The sequence below is a fragment of the Rattus norvegicus genome, chromosome 2 (assembly GCF_021556685.1).
Source record: "Rattus norvegicus strain SHRSP/BbbUtx chromosome 2, alternate assembly SHRSP_T2T, whole genome shotgun sequence".
Taxonomy (NCBI): domain Eukaryota; kingdom Metazoa; phylum Chordata; class Mammalia; order Rodentia; family Muridae; genus Rattus; species Rattus norvegicus.
Window position 1 is genome coordinate 105635531 of NC_141535.1, and position 16707 is coordinate 105652237.

Genomic DNA, 16707 nt, shown 5'->3' on the forward strand with positions numbered 1-16707 from the left:
TGCTCAATTATATCTTATCACTTGGATCAGAGGTTATTGTGTTGTGTGCTATTTCATGAGGCAATTTAATTGAGTTCAGAAGAATGTGTGGTGACTGGACACACTGGGCTGCTACCAAATTCTGATGTGGATGTCTGGCATGGTGGCAACCTGCCTTGGGAACTAGATGGGTCAAGACATTATAGCTGGGCTCAGAGAGTAGCCATCGGCAATGTGGTATGGGATAGAACTTAGTGGGTGAGATGCTTTGTTCCTGAGAAAAAAATATCCCACAGATGCCATGTGGCCACATGGTTCTGGCACTAATTCTGGGTAAAAGAAACCTCATTTTTAATTTTACTGCAACAGGGTATAGTAGCCTGGGCTAGCATTTATGTTCTCTTGGGGTCTGAATGACATCTATAAAGGATCTTCTATCTTTCATGGTCTATGTTGAAAATCTGCTGTAATTCTTATAGGTCTGCCTTTATATCTCACTTGACCTTTTTCCCTTACTGCTCTTAATATTCTTTGTTTCATGCATTTTGTGTTTTGCCTATTATGTGATGGGAGGAATTTCTTTTCTGATCTAATCTATTTGGAGAAGTAGGCTATTTTTATGTTTACGGGCATCTCTTTCTTTAGGTTAGAGAAGTTTTCTTCTATAATTTTACTGAAGACGTTTATTGGCCCTTTAAGTTGGGAATCTTTGTTCTCTTCTATACCTATTATTCTTAGGTTTGATCTTCTCATTGTGTCCTGGATTTCCTAGATGTTTTGGGTTAGGAGCTTTTGAGTTTTATATTATCTTTGATGGTTGTGCCAATGTTTGCTATAGTATCTTCTGCCCATGAGATTCTCTCGTCTATCTCTTGTTTTTTGTTGGTGATGCTTGCATCTATGATTCCTGATCTCTTTCCTAGATATTCTCTTTCCAGAGTTGTCTCCTTTTTTGTTTTCTTTATTGTTTTTATTCCCATTTTTAGATTCTGGATGGTTTTGCTCAATTCCTTTACCTGTTTGGTTGTGTTCTATATTTCTCTAAGGAAGTTATTCATGTCCTTCTTCAAGTTCTCTATCATCATCATAACATATGATTTTTGACTCCAAATCTTGCTTTTCGGGTGTGATGGAGTATCGAGGACTTGCTGTAGTGGGAGAACTGGGTTCTGATGATGCCAAGTATCTTTGGTTTCTGTTTCTTATGTCTTTGTGCTTGCCTCTTGCCATCTGGTTATCTCTAGTGCTTGTCCTAGCTGTCTCTGACTGGAGCCTGTTCTTGTGATCCTGATTCTATTAAAACTCATCAGAGACCAGGTGTCTTTGTTATCCTGTGATTATGGAAATCTGATTCTATGTCAGAGCTCCTGGGTGTCAAGCTGCCTCTGTGACACTGAAGTCCTGGTGTGACCAAGTCCTGATATCCTGTGTTATATCAGAGCTCCTGGGAGTCAAACTTTCTCTGAGTGGTGCAGGAGTGGGGGGGGGGGCAGAACCCTGAGTTTGTTCCAAGCACAGATATAAGCTGGAAGGAACCCATGCTTCTGGGTGAGCGGGGGTGGGGGGTGTTGTATTTCCCTGGTTTCTATGTTTGTCCCAGTTATGCTGGATGTTGGGGAAGATGTTGTGGCTGTGACCTTTAGTATGTCATAGCTCCAGTTCTCCTGGGTGTGTCCGATCTCCTAGTAGTTGAGCTTCCTCTGTGCTCCTGTGTTCCTGTGATCCTGGCCATGTTAGAGAATCTGGTTGCTAGGCTTCCTCTAGGTGTTGTGGGAATGGGTGCAGAACCAGCGCCCAAAGTCTGCTTAAGGCACAAGTTCAGATGGGAAGGGAGGTTTTTCTTTCAAAATGGTAGTAGTGCTTGTCTGCCTCATGTTGTCGTTGGAAAAAAAAAGGGAGATAAGAGACATGTCTGACTTGATACAGAGCTCAGAGTTAGCAGCAACTGTTACACTTTTATGTGCTCAAACAAATACAACTTCCCAATTTTCATATCAGATGGAACAACTGGCTAAAGATATAGCTCAATTGGTAGAGTGCTTACCTAACATACATGAAGTCCTGGGTTCAGTCTCCAGCACTGCACAGTTCAGACACAGTGGCACACACCTGTAACCTCAGCATTCTGGAAGTCAAAGCACAAAGAAGAGGAGTTCAATGTCATCCTTAGCTACAAATTGAGTTAAAGGTCAACTTGTCTCAAGGAAAAAAAAATCAATCTGGCATGTTTATATTACATCCTTGCTTCTTCCTCCATTCAAGGAAACATTCAAAAGGCAATAAATAAAGGTCTGTTTCAAAGCATCAGCAATAGAAAAGGGAAATGCAGAGGCTCTTGGATGACTATGTATCAGATCAGGTAGAAGCTTCCTTGACTTTTGAATCTACTTGATAGAAGGAAAGAGCAAAAAGAGAAAACAATCAAATTTTATAAGAATGCATATGAAACTTCTAATGTACCTTTGCAAATTACTGTAACATTTTAAAGTAGATCTGGGGCTGTAGAGATGGCTCAGCCGTTAAAGGCTAGGCTCACAACCAAAAATATAAAGTAGATCTGATTGTTTTTGAGGAATCTGGGGAAAGAGGAAAATCAGAACTAGTAGCGTGTAAAGCTCCTGGATCAACTTTGGTAATGATGAAATTACTATAATAGCTACTGTAATTATTAAAAGAATCAATATTTAGCTTATATAAAATAGGGAACCCAGTCTTGTGACCATAATCACCATCACTGTCAGAGTAGAGGAGAAGGATCCCACAAGGCATGGAAAGATAGAGCTCTGAGCCTGCACTGTGGTTAGAAGAATAAACCCTGGCTAAGTGCGAGCTCCTACCCAACCCCCATACCACAACACCCTGCCACTACCCAGCTGGGTAATTCTAACAGAGCTGAGTCTACAAGGTCCTGAACTTTCTCCAGTGAAAAGTCTCCACTATGCTTCCGAACAGGTTCTTTACGACCTTAAAATCATCTATAACCAGGTGCTTAGTGTGAAAGGCAATGCCTGTTGTGCTTGGTGTGGGAGGGAAAGGCTGATGGCAAAGAGCCTAGACTGAGGGGAGGTGGATCTTTGGGGAAAGCCAGCCAGAGGCAAAATACCCACATGACTGTCTTCCAGGGCACTGCAAGATCACATGCTGTCTCCAGCTGTGGGTGGATTTTGGTCTTGGTAAAATGAGCCATGGCATCAGACAAAGTATCAAAGACAAGCACACACATAACTTTGAGGAACATAGTCCTAACAGTCAGCCAGAAGAACGTCCAGGCATACTCTGACATCTGAATTTCAAATAACTTAGAACCCTTTTTAACAATATATTTAACCAAATAGTTCATAGGACATACTTGCATTAAAAATTATTCATTTTTAATTTGAAATGTAAGTCTAACTTCAAACTTCATACCTTGATAGATCTAGTAGCCCTACTGCAAAGCTAATGCTCACAAACACAACAGATACAGCTATCTTTTGCATCAGGTAGGAGATGGCCCACATTGTTCCATGTATGTACATTTGATTCACACTTCTCAGAGTGTGAATTTGATAACTTATTAAGGTCAGAGTATTTCTGGATAGTCAGCTGAAAAAGATATGGATGAAAATTTTTTACCTTTACTGCTTATGCAGGCAGAATACTAATTGATTAAATGTCGTTGGCACTAACCCGACTAAATCCAAATCTCAGATCTTTGGTAACTCAATGTATGTCTTAGCCAAAATACATTTACTTCATAAGCTTCCAATGCTTTGTAAAATGAGGACAGTATGCTCTACCTCACAGAGCAATCCTATGGAGATAAACCAAATTCTGAATTTGAGAAAAGGAAAACTGCAAATCAAGGATCATGAGGATTTTTTGGTGGGTTTGTGAATTAATGCAGTCATTTTAGGTAAGTGATTGATGTGGGAGAATAGGATGAATGCATTTGTTGTTTTTTTTTTTAAAGTACAAAAAAATTTTATTTCACTGATATAAAATATCTAAGTACTAATTTTACCATTATTATTTTTATTAACTTGAGTATTTCTTATTTACATTTCGAGTGTTATTCCCTTTCCCAGTTTCCAGGCAAACATTCCCCTAACCCCTCCCCCTCCCCTTCTTTATGGGTGTTCCCCTCCATCCTCCCCCCATTGCCGCCCTCACCCCAACAATCTAGTTCACTGGGGGTTCAGTCTTAGCAGGACCCAGGGCTTCCCCTTCCACTGGTGCTCTTACTAGGATATTCATTGCTACCTATGAGGTCAGAGTCCAGGGTCAGTCCATGTATAGTCTTTAGGTAGTGGCTTAGTCCCTGGAAGCTCTGGTTGCTTGGCATTGTTGTACATATGGGGTCTCGAGCCCCTTCAAGCTTTCCAGTTCTTTCTCTGATTCCTTCAACGGGGGTCCTATTCTCAGTTCAGTGGTTTGCTGCTGGCATTCGCCTCTATATTTGCTGTATTCTGGCTGTGTCTCTCAGGAGAGATCTACATCCGGCTCCTATCGGCCTGCACTTCTTTGCTTCATCCATCTTGTCTAATTGGGTGGCTGTATATGTATGGGCCACATGTGGGGCAGGCTCTGAATGGGTGTTCCTTCAGTCTCTGTTTTAATCTTTGCCTCTCCCTTCCCTGCCAAGGGTATTCTTTTTCCTCATTTAAAGAAGGAGTGAAGCATTCACATTTTGATCATCCCTCTTGAGTTTCATGTGTTCTAGGCATCTAGGGTAATTCAAGCATTTGGGCTAATAGCCACTTATCAATGAGTGCATACCATGTGTGTTTCACTGTGATTGGGTTACCTCACTCAGGATGATATTATCCAGTTCCAACCATTTGCCTACAAATTTCATAAAGTCATTGTTTTTGATAGCTGAGTAATATTCCATTGTGTAGATGTACCACATTTTCTGTATCCATTCCTCTGTTGAAGGGCATCTGGGTTCTTTCCAGCTTCTGGCTATTATAAATAAGGCTGCGATGAACATAGTGGAGCATGTGTCTCTTTTATATGTTGAGGCATCTTTTGGGTATATGCCCAAGAGAGGTATAGCTGGATCCTCAGGCAGTTCAATGTCCAATTTTCTGAGGAACCTCCAGACTGTATTTCCCGAATGGTTTTACCAGTCTGCGATCCCACCAACACTGGAAGAGTGTTCCTCTTTCTCCACATCCTCGCCAGCATTTGCTGTCACCTGAGTTTTGATCTTAGCCATTCTCACTGGTGTGAGGTGAAATCTCAGGGTTGTATGACTAAAGATGTTGAACAATTCTTTAGGTGTTTCTCAGGCATTCAGCATTCCTCAGCTGTGAATTCTTTGTTTAGCTCTGAACCCCATTTTTAATAGGGTTATTTGACTCCCTGCGGTCTAACTTCTTGAGTTCTTTGTATATTTTGGATATAAGGCCTCTATCTGTTGTAGGATTGGTAAAGATCTTTTCCCAATCTATTGGTTGCTGTTTTGTCCTAACCACAGTGGCCTTTGCATTACACAATCTTTGCAGTTTTATGAGATCCCATTTGTCGATTCTTGATCTTAGAGCATAAGCCATTGGTGTTTTGTAAAGGAAATTTTTTCCAGTGCCCATGTGTTCCAGATGCTTCCCTAGTTTTTCTTCTATTAGTTTGAGTGTATCTGGTTTGATGTGGAGGTCCTTGATCCACTTGGACTTAAGCTTTGTACAGGGTGATAAGGATGGATCAATCTGCATTCTTCTACATGCTGACCTCCAGTTGAACCAGCACCATTTGCTGAAAATTCTATCTTTTTTCTATTGGATGGTTTTGGCTCCCTTGTCAAAAATCAAGTGACCATAGGTGTGTGGGTTCATTTCTGGGTCTTCAATTCTGTTCCATTGGTCTATCTGTCTGTCTCTGTATCAATACCATGCAGTTTTTATCACTATTGCTCTGTAATACTGCTTGAGTTCAAGGATAGTGATTACCCCTGAAGTCCTTTTATTGTTGAGGATAATTTTAGCTATCCTGGGTTTTTTGTTATTCCAGATGAATTTGCAAATTGTTCTGTCTAACTCTTTGAAGAATTGGATTGGTATTTTGATGGTGATTGCATTGAATCTGTAGATCGCTTTTGGTAAAATGGCCATTTTTACTATATTAGTCCTGCCAATCCATGAGCATGGGAGATCTTTCCATCTTCTGAGGACTTCTTCAATTTCTTTCTTCAGAGTCTTGACGTTCTTATTGTACAAATCTTTTACTTGCTTGGTTAAAGTCACACCGAGGTACTTTATATTATTTGGGTCTATTATGAAGAGTGTCGTTTCCCTAATTTCTTTCTCGGCTTGTTTCTCTTTTGTGTAGAGGAAGGCTACAGATTTATTTGAGTTAATTTTATACCCAGCCACTTTGCTGAAGTTGTTTATCAGCTTTAGTAGTTCTCTGGTGGAACTTTTGGGATCACTTAAATATACTATCATATCATCCGCAAATAGTGATAATTTGAATTCTTCTTTTCCGATCTGTACCCTGTTGACCTACTTTTGTTATCTGATTGCTCTGGCTAGAACTTCAAGAACTATATTGAATAAGTAGGGAGAGAGTGGGCAGCCTTGTCTAGTCCCTGATTTTAGTGGGATTGATTCAAGTTTCTCTCCATTTAGTTTAATGTTAGCAACTAGTTTGCTGTATATGGCTTTTACTATGTTTAGGTATGTGCCTTGAATTCCTATTCTTTCCAGGACTTTTATCATGAAGGGGTGTTGAATTTTGTCAAATCCTTTCTCAGCATCTAATGAAATGATTATGTGGTTTTGTTCTTTCAGTTTGTTTATATAATGGATCCCGTTGATGGTTTTCCATGTATTAAACCATCCCTGCATGCCTGGGATGAAGCCTACTTCATCGTGGTGGATGACTGTTATGATGTGCTCTTGGATTCGGTTTGCCAGAATTATATTATTTTTGCGTCGATATTCATAAGGGAAATTGGTCTGAAGTTCTCTTTCTTTGTTGGGTCTTTGTGTGGTTTAGGTATAAGAGTAATTGTGGCTTCATAGAAGGAATTCAGTAGTGCTCCATCTGTTTCAATTTTGTGGAATAGTTTGGATAATATTGGTACGAGGTCTTCTATGAAAGTCTGATAGAATTCTGCACTAAACCCGTCTGGACCTGGGCTCTTTTTGGTTGGGAGACCTTTAATGACTGCTTCTATTTCCTTAGGAGTTATGGGGTTGTTTAACTGGTTTATCTGTTCCTGATTTAACTTCAGTACCTGGTATCTGTCTAGGAAATTGTCCATTTCCTGCAGATTTTCAAGTTTTGTTGAATATAGGCTTTTATAGTAAGATCTGATGATTTTTGAATTTCCTCTGAATCTGTAGTTATGTCTCCCTTTTCATTTCTGATTTTGTTAATTTGGACACACTCTCTGTGTTCTCTCGTTAGTCTGGCTAAGGGTTTATCTATCTTGTTGATTTTCTCAAAGAACCAACTTTTGGTTCTGTTGATTCTTTCTATGGTCCTTTTTGTTTCTACTTGGTTGATTTCAGCTCTGAGTTTGATTATTTCCTACCTTCTACTCCTCCTGGGTGTATTTGCTTCTTTTTGTTCTAGAGCTTTTAGGTGTGCTGTCAAGCTGCTGACATATTCTCTTTCCTGTTTCTTTCTGCAGGCACTCAGAGCTATGAGTTTTCCTCTTAGCACAGCTTTCATTGTGTCCCATAAGTTTGGGTATGTTGTACCTTCATTTTCATTAAATTCTAAAAAGTCTTTAATTTCTTTCTTTATTTCTTCCTTGACCTGGTTATCGTTGAGTAGAGCATTGTTCAACTTCCACATATATGTGGGCTTTTTCCTTTATTGTTATTGAAGACCAGCTTTAAGCCGTGGTGGTCTGATAGCACGCATGGGATTATTTCTATCTTTCTGTACCTGTTGAGGCCCGTTTTTTGACCAATTATATGGTCAGTTTTGGAGAAAGTACCATGAGGAGCTGAGAAGAAGGTATATCCTTTTGCTTTAGGATAGAATGTTCTATAAATATCTGTTAAGTCCATTAGTTTCATGACTTCTCTTAGTCTATCTACATCTCTGTTTAATTTCTGTTTCCATGATCTGTCCATTGATGAGAGTGGGGTGTTGAAATCTCCTACTATTATTGTGTGAGGTGCAATGTGTGTTTTGAGCTTTAGTAAGGTTTCTTTTACATATGTAGGTGCCCTTGCATTTGGGGCATAGATATTTAGGATTGAGAGTTCATCTTGGTGGATTTTTCCTTTGATGAATATGAAGTGTCCTTCCTTATCTTTTTTGATGACTTTTAGTTGAAAATTGATTTTATTTGATATTAGAATGGCTACTCCAGCTTGCTTCTTCCAACCATTTGCTTGGAAAGTTGTTTTCCAGCCTTTCACTCTGAGGTAGTGTCTGTCTTTGTCTCTGAGGTGTGTTTCCTGTAGGCAGCAGAATGCAGGGTCCTCGTTGCATATCCAGTTTGTTAATCTATGTCTTTTTATTAGGGAGTTGAGTCCATTGATGTTGAGAGATATTAAGGAATAGGGATTATTGCTTCCTGTTATATTCATATTTGGATGTGAGGTTATGTTTGTGTGCTTTTCTTCTCTTTGTTTTGTTGCCAAGACGATTAGTTTCTTGCTTCTTCTAGGGTATAGCTTGCCTCCTCATGTTGGGCTTTACCATTTATTGTCCTTTGTAGTGCTGGATTTGTAGAAAGATATTGTGTAAATTTGGTTTTGTCATGGAATATCTTGGTTTCTCCATCTATGCTAATTGAGAGTTTTGCAGGATACAGTAACCTGGGCTGGCATTTGTGTTCTCTTAGGGTCTGTATTACATCTGTCCAGGATCTTCTGGCTTTCATAATCTCTGCCGAAAAGTCTGGTGTGATTCTGATAGGTCTGCCTTTAGATGTTACTTGACCTTTTTCCCTTACTGCTTTTAATATTCTTTCTTTATTTTGTGCGTTTGGTGTTTTGACTATTATGTGATGGGAGGAGTTTCTTTTCTGGTCCAATCTATTTGGAGTTCTGTAGGCTTCTTGTATGCTTATGGGTATCTCTTTCTTTAAGTTAGGGAAGTTTTCTTCTATGATTTTGTTGAAGATATTTACTGGTCCTTTGAGCTGGGAGTCTTCACTCTCTTCTATACCTATTATCCTTAGGTTTGATCTTCTCTTTGAGTCCTGGATTTCCTGTATTTTTTGGACCAGTAGCTTTTTCCACTTTACATTATCTTCGACAGTTGAGTCAATGATTTCTATGGAATCTTCTGCTCCTGAGATTCTCTCTTCTGTCTCTTGTATTCTGTTGGTGAAGCTTGTATCTACGGCTCCTTGTCTCTTCTTTTGGTTTTCTATATCCATGGTTGTTTCCATGTGTTCTTTCTTGATTGCTTCTATTTCCATTTTTAATTCCTTCAACTGTTTGATTGTGTTTTCCTGGAATTCTTTCAGGGATTTTTGTGATTCCTCTCACCAGGCTTCTACTTGTTTATTTATGTTTTCCTGTGTTTCTCTAAGGGAGTTCTTCACGTCTTTCTTGAAGTCCTCCAGCATCATGATCAAATATGATTTTGAAACTAGGTCTTGCTTTTCTGGTGTGTTTGGATATTCCGTGTTTGCTTTGGTGGGAGAATTGGGCTCCGATGATGCCATGTAGTCTTGGTTTCTGTTGCTTGGATTCCTGCGTTTGCCTCTTGCCATCAGATTATCTCTAGTGTTACTTTGTTCTTCTATTTCTGACAGTGGCTTGACTGTCCTATAAGCCTGTGTGTCAGGGGTGCTGTAGACCTGTTTTCCTGTTTTCTTTCAGCCAGTTATGGGGACAGAGTGTTCTGCTTTCGGGCGTGTAGTTTTTCCTATCTACAGGTCTTCAGCTGTTCCTGTGGGCCTGTGTCTGGAGTTCACCAGGCAGGTCACTTGCAGCAGAAAAGTTGGTCTTACCTGTGGTCCCGAGTCTCAAGTTTGCTCGTGGGGTGTTGCTTATGAGCTCTCCATTGGGGCAGCAACCAGGAAGATCTATGCCGCCCTTTCCGGGAGCTTCCGTGCACTAGGGTTCCAGATAGCATTTGGTGTTTTCCTCTGGAATCAGTAATGTGGGCAGATTGTAGTCTCTTCTGGTTTCCCAGGTGTGTCTGCCTCTCTGAAGGTTTAGCTCTCCCTCCCACGGGATTTGGGTGCAAAGAACTGTTTATCTCTTCGGTCTCTTCAGGTTGGGGGTGTCTCAGAGGCAGGGGACCTTCTGCTGCTGCTGTGCCCTTATCCAAGGGAACCCAGAGGCCGTATACAGTTTCCTCTTGGGCCAGGGATGTGGGCAGGGGTGGGCAGTGTTGGTGGTCTCTTCCGCTCTGCAGTCTCAGGAGTGCCCACCTGTCCAGGCGGTGAGGTCTCTCTCCCGTGGGGTTTGGGAGCAGCGAGCTGCTGCAGGCAGGGATCCGCGGGCAATGCATTTGTTCTTATCTCCTTGCTTGTCCACAGAAGCTGATATAAATAAGGGCAAAGCCAGGCATGAGGTGGAGAGAACATCCCAGGCAGGTGGTAATGAGGCCAAAGAGAAATTGTTGGGAACATTGAGACATTCCCCCTGAGAAACCTACTTCTGCATTTGGAGAAGAATGAGAAAAATAACTAGGCTTCTAAATGAGTATGAGGATTCAAAAACTACTCATCTTTGGGAAGAGAAAGGAGGAGATTGTCCACTTAACTTCTTCATTCTCTCACAGGAAGATTATCTCTGTTCCTGAACTTTACCATAAAAACTGTTTCTGAACTGAGTCATTGAGGCTTTGCTGCCTTGCGCTACTTTGGCAACTGCGATGTACAGGCACCATGACTAAGGCAACTCTTATAAGGACAGCATTTAATTGGGGCTAGCTTACAGGTTCAGAGGTTCAGTCTATTATGCTCGAGACAGGAATCTGGCAACATCCAGGCACGCATGGTGCAGGAGAAGCTGAGAGTTCTACAGCTTAATCCGAAGACTGCTAAGAGAATATGGACTTCCAGGCAGCTAGGGTGAGGGTCTTATGTCCATGCCCACAGTGACACACCTCTTCCAACAAGGCCAAACCTCCTTTAAAAAAATTATTGGTTATCTTGTTTATTTATATTTCAGATGTCATTCCCTCTTCCTGGTTTCCCCTCCGAAAACCCTCTATACCATCCCCTTCCCCTACTTCTATGAGGGACTCCCCCACTCCCACCTCACCGTCCTAGCATTCCCCTATGCTCGGGCATCAAGCCTTCACAGGACCTAGGACCTCCCCTCCCACTGAAGCCAGATAATACAATCTTCTGCTCCATATGCAGTTGGATTCATGGGTTCCACCATGTGTACTCTTTGGTTGCTGGTTTAGTCCCTGGGACCTCTGGGGGGAGGGGGTCTGGTTATTATTCTTCCTATAGGGTTGCAAACCCCTTCACCTCTTTCAGTACTTTCCCTAACTCCTCCATTGGGGTCCCCATTCCCCATTCTCAGTCTGATGGTTGGCTGCAAGCATCCACATCTGTATAGGGAAAGCTCTGACAGAGCCTGTCAGGTGACATCCATATCAGGCTCCTGTGAGCAAGTACTTCTTGGCATCAGCAAGTGTTGGGGTTTGGTGGCTGTATATGAGATGGATAATCAGGTAGGGAAGTCTCTCGATGGCCTTTCCTTCAGTCTCTGCTCCACTCTATGTCCCTGTATTTCTTTTAGACAGAAGTAGTTCTGAGTTAAAATTTTTGGAAAGAATGAATGACCCCATTTCTCTGCTGCGTGCGGGCTGTGCTTAACCTCTATAGGTTCTCTCTGCCCTTCGTTGGGTATTTCACTTAATGTCATTCCCACTGGGACCTGTGAGCCTCTTGCTTTTCTGGCATCTGGGACTTTCTGGTGGTTATAGCAGTTCCTCATCCCCCATTGTTATATACCTCTGTTCAATTTCCTGGCCTTCTGTACATCCTGCCTGTCTCCTCCCACACCTAATCCTGCCCTGGCTCGTTCTCTCTTTCCCTCTCCTCTCTTTCTTCCAAGTCCCTCCCACCATCAACCTCCCATGATTATTTTGTTTCCCCTTCTAAGTAGGACTGAGGCATACACACTTTGCTTTCCCTTTTTCTTGATCATTTTTATGCTCTGTAAATAATGTCATGGGTATTCTGAGTTTTTTCCTAATAGCCTTTTATCAGTGAGTACATATCATGTGTATTCTTTTGTGACTGGGTTATCTCATTCAAGATTATATTTTCTAACACCTAAAGAAATGTTCAACATCTTTAGTCATAAGGGAAATGCAAATCAAAACAACCCTGAGATTTCACCTCACACCAATGAGAATGGCAAAGATCAAAAACTCAGGTGACAGTAAATGCTGGCGAGGATGTGGAAAAAGAGGAACACTCCTCCATTGTTGGTGGGATTGCAGACTGGTACAACCATTCGGGAAATCAGTCTGGAGGTTCCTCAGAAAATTGGACATTGAACTGCCTGAGGACCCAGCTATACCTCTCTTGGGCATATACCCAAAAGATGCCCTAACATATAAAAAAGACACGTGCTCCACTATGTTCATCGCAGCCTTATTTATAATAGCCAGAAGCTGGAAAGAACCCAGATGCCCTTCAACAGAGGAATGGATACAGAAAATGTGGTACATCTACACAATGGAATATTACTCAGCTATCAAAAACAATGACTTTATGAAATTTGTAGGCAAATGGTTGGAACTGGATAATATCATCCTGAGTGAGGTAACCCAATCACAGAAAAACACACATGGTATGCACTCATTGATAAGTGGCTATTAGCCCAAATGCTTGAATTACCCTAGATGCCTAGAACACATGAAACTCAAGAGGGATGATCAAAATGTGAATGCTTCACTCCTTCTTTAAAAGGGGAACATGAATACCCTTGGCAGGGAATAGAGAGGCAAAGATTAAAACAGACACAGAAGGAACACCCATTCAGAGCCTGCCCCACATGTGGCCCATACATATACAGCCACCCAATTAGACAAGATGGATGAAGCAAAGAAGTGCAGGCTGACAGGAACCGGATGTAGATCTCTCCTGAGAGACACAGCCAGAATACAGCAAATACAGAGGCGAATGCCAGCAGCAAACCACTGAACTGAGAATAGGACCCCTGTTGAAGGAATCAGAGAAAGAACTGGAAGAACTTGAAGGGGCTCGAGACCCCATATGAACAACAATGCCAAGCAACTAGAGCTTCCAGGGACTAAGCCACTACCTAAAGACTATACATGGACTGACCCTGGACTCTGACCTCATAGGAAGCAATGAATATCCTAGTAAGATCACCAGTGGAAGGGGAAGACCTGGGTCCTGCTAAGACTGAACCCCCAGTGAACTAGATTTTTGGGGGAGGGCGGCAATGGGGGAAGGATGAGGAGGGGAACACCCATAAAGAAGGGGAGGGGGAGGGATTAGGGGTATGTTGGCCTGGAAACCGGGAAAGGGAATAACACTCGAAATGTAAATAAGAAATACTCAAGTTAATAAAAAAAATAAATAAAAAATAAAAAAGAAATACCCAAGTTAATAAAGATGAAAATAAATAAATAAATAAATAAATAAATAAAAGAAATATATTGTTCAAAAAAATTATATTTTCTAGTTTCATCCATTTGCCTAAGAATTTCATGAAGTCACTGTTTTTAATGGCTGAGTAGTACTGCATTATGTAAATGTACCATATTTTTGGACCCATTCCTCCATTGAAGGACATCTGGGTTCTTTCCAGCTTCTGGCTATTATAAATAAGGCTGCTATGAACATAGTAGAGCAGGTGTCTTTGTTTTATGTTGGAGCATATTTTGGGTACGTGCCCAGGAGTAGTAAAACTGGGTCCTCAGGTCCAATTTTCTGAGGAACCACCAGACTGATTTCCACAGTAGTTGTACCAACTTGCAATCCCACCAGCAATGGAGGAATGTTCCTCTTCCTCCACAGCCTTGCCAGCATCTTCTGTCACCTGAGTTTTTGACCTTAGCCATTCTAACTGGTGTGAGGGGGAATCTCAGGGTTGGTTTGATTTGCATTTCCCTGATGACAAAGGATGTTTAACATTTCCTTAAGTGCTTCTCAGCCATGCTAGATTAGTCAGTTGAGAATTGTGTTTACCTTTTTACCCCATTTTTAATATGGTTATTTGGTTTTCTGGAGGCTAACTTGAGTTCTTTGTATATTTTGGATATTAGCCCTTTATCTGATGTAGGGTAAAGATCTTTTCCTAATCTCTTGGTTGTTGTTTTGTCCTAACAAGGTGTCCTTTGCCTTCAGAAACTTTTCAATTTTATGAGGTCCCATTTGTGGATTGTTGATGTTAAATCATAAGCCATTGGTGTTCTATTCAGGAAGTTTTTCCTTGTGCCCAAGTAGTTGTGCCCTCTTTCTCTTCTATTAGATTCTGTGTATCTGGTTTCTGTGTATTGATCCTGATTTAATCCTTAGAATCCATGTAAATAAAAAACAGATCTGGTGGCCTGCTTTTTTGATCCAAGGACTAGGGAGGAGATAAATAGCTTGGGATTTGTCGGAAAGCCAACCTAGCCTGTTTGACATACCTCAAAGACAAAGACCTTATCTAAAAAAAAAAAAAGTAGATGATACCTGAGGAACAACTTCCAATGTTTATCTTCTGATCCTCTGGCAGAAGAAAGGAAGTTTCATGGGTTGAGAAGATGCTTTCAAGGTTAAAGAATGTGGTACTTTTCTAGCTTTAAACATCTTTATGCACACCTTGCTCTATGGACTGGAAGAATGCAGCTCATAGAAATCATGAAGTAGGCTACCATTTCAGTGAAGCACTGTATGAAGAAATTAAAACTTGCTGAATCAGAGAACATTTCTGTCTTTCCGTTAACTTTGTCATCCCCAACACAACAAAAATAAAAGAAATAAAACAAAAAGAACAACAACCACAATAATAATAAAGGCCTGAAGGTGTAGCTTGCCTAGCAAGAGTAGGGTCTTGGGACTAATCCTGTAAATGGTAATCCTGTAAAACAAAACAGGGCTGAGGAACTGGCTTAGCGAGTCAAGTGCTGCCACACAAGCACTTCGGATACCCAAAACTAATGTAAACTAAACTTAGTAGTGAGTATGTATCTATAGTTTCCGTATTTCTTCAGTGAGATATGAGACAAACATAGGAGAGTCCTTGAAATTTCCCTGACCAACAGCCTGGCATACGGTGTAGAAAACAAAGTCTAGAACTTGATCTCCATATACACATTGTGATACCCAGGCACCCCTCCATCTCCTCCTCCATAAAACATATACACATATCATATATATACATAGGAGTAAAAAAATATGTAAACCCTTTCCTAGGCCTGTATACTAATGGTTATTGATCCATGATATCTATAAAACCTCTAGTTAATGTGGCTAGTAGGGACAACTTATAAAATCCCCAAGGGCCAGGACCTTTCCCCAGGCAAGAAGAGGGGAGGCAGCCTCCTTCTCAAATGTTAGATCAGCATTAAATTTCAGTTACTCAATGAAGTGCTAGCTGAGTCCAGCAAGGTCCTTATATCATGAAAATTGAACTGCTCATGGTCTTCCCTCCCTAAACCCAGAGGTATTGGCCTTTTGGGGAAGGGGAGTTACTTGCTCTCAACAGCAGAGAGCTTGTTCCCAGGTCCAGAGTCCCATATCCTTGTCCTATTTTATCACCTGCCCCCATTTTTATTTATCTTTGTCCTATAAATACATACATGTTTCATTTGCCTTCTTTCATGAATCTATGTCTGACTTAATATCACCAGATGATACTGCACCATTCTGAGCCTGCCAAAGTAGGTCTTGGGTGAGGCCTTAAAATCTTGACTGCCCTCCTCACCTGCCTCACCACCTGAACTTCACTCATTCAGTCTTCATTGTCCCACATGGCTACTGGGATATATATGGCTTCAAATGAGCAGTCTTCTGCACACATATTCAGAGCTCCCTTGTTTCTCTTGGAAGAAAGACATGTTGCCCAGTGTGGCTTAACACGTCCTGCATAGTGAGAGGATGACAAACCTATAAAATGGTCCTATATTCTGAAGCCAGGATTCTTCTGGTTCATACAATACAATGTGTAATGTTCTATTCAATTTCATGATATAAAGTTTCATGATACAGTGTTTCAAGGAGTTTTCTCCATATGTACTACATTTGATTCTTTGAGTGGATAACTGAGTCAAGGGTCCCACTGCTTGTCTGCTCTAACCAAACATATTTACAGAAATGTCTGTACTTAGCATGGCCTTCAAAGCTAAAAGCACTGAGCTCCTTCATTCTGAGAAAATCACACCATATCATCGAATTCCATTCTCAGGAACTCATGACTTTTTTATTCTAATCTGTCTTTGAGTTGTCTAGGAAACATTAAAATTTAGACTCTGTTGGAGATGTTCTGGGATGGAACTTGGGGAAAAAAATAAATCAGCCTTCAAGGACAGTGTGACACTCTCCATGTACACTGATTTCAAACTCTTGCCCTTCAGAAGGCTGAGAAGATATGTGGTTACTATATTGGGTCACATAGCTCATTGGAATTTTGTTAGAGCAGAAAAAATAATGCAAACAGTCAGAAAGGGAGGGCAGGGCAACCTTAATAGTAATCCTCAGCTAGGGAAGGCCACTGCACAGTATCTGAAAAATATTCTTGTCTAGCTGGAAAGTCTACTCACCACCCAGAGCATCTAGCCCCAAGTCCTCTAAACATTTTAATAAAAGAAAGAAATGCTTCCTCCTCTATGTGCTTTCTCAGG

General features: G+C 41.0%; 1 protein-coding gene across 1 annotated transcript in view; it reads right to left on the minus strand.

Annotated features, from left to right (window-relative positions):
- The window catches only part of LOC120100783 (uncharacterized), a 517117-nt gene that overhangs the window by 463589 nt on the left and 36821 nt on the right, over positions 1-16707 (minus strand). Inside the window, exon 4 of the mRNA XM_087636786.1 lies at positions 2024-2104. The gene's annotated coding sequence lies outside the window, so the exon portion shown is untranslated. The remainder of the gene's footprint in view (positions 1-2023; positions 2105-16707) is intronic.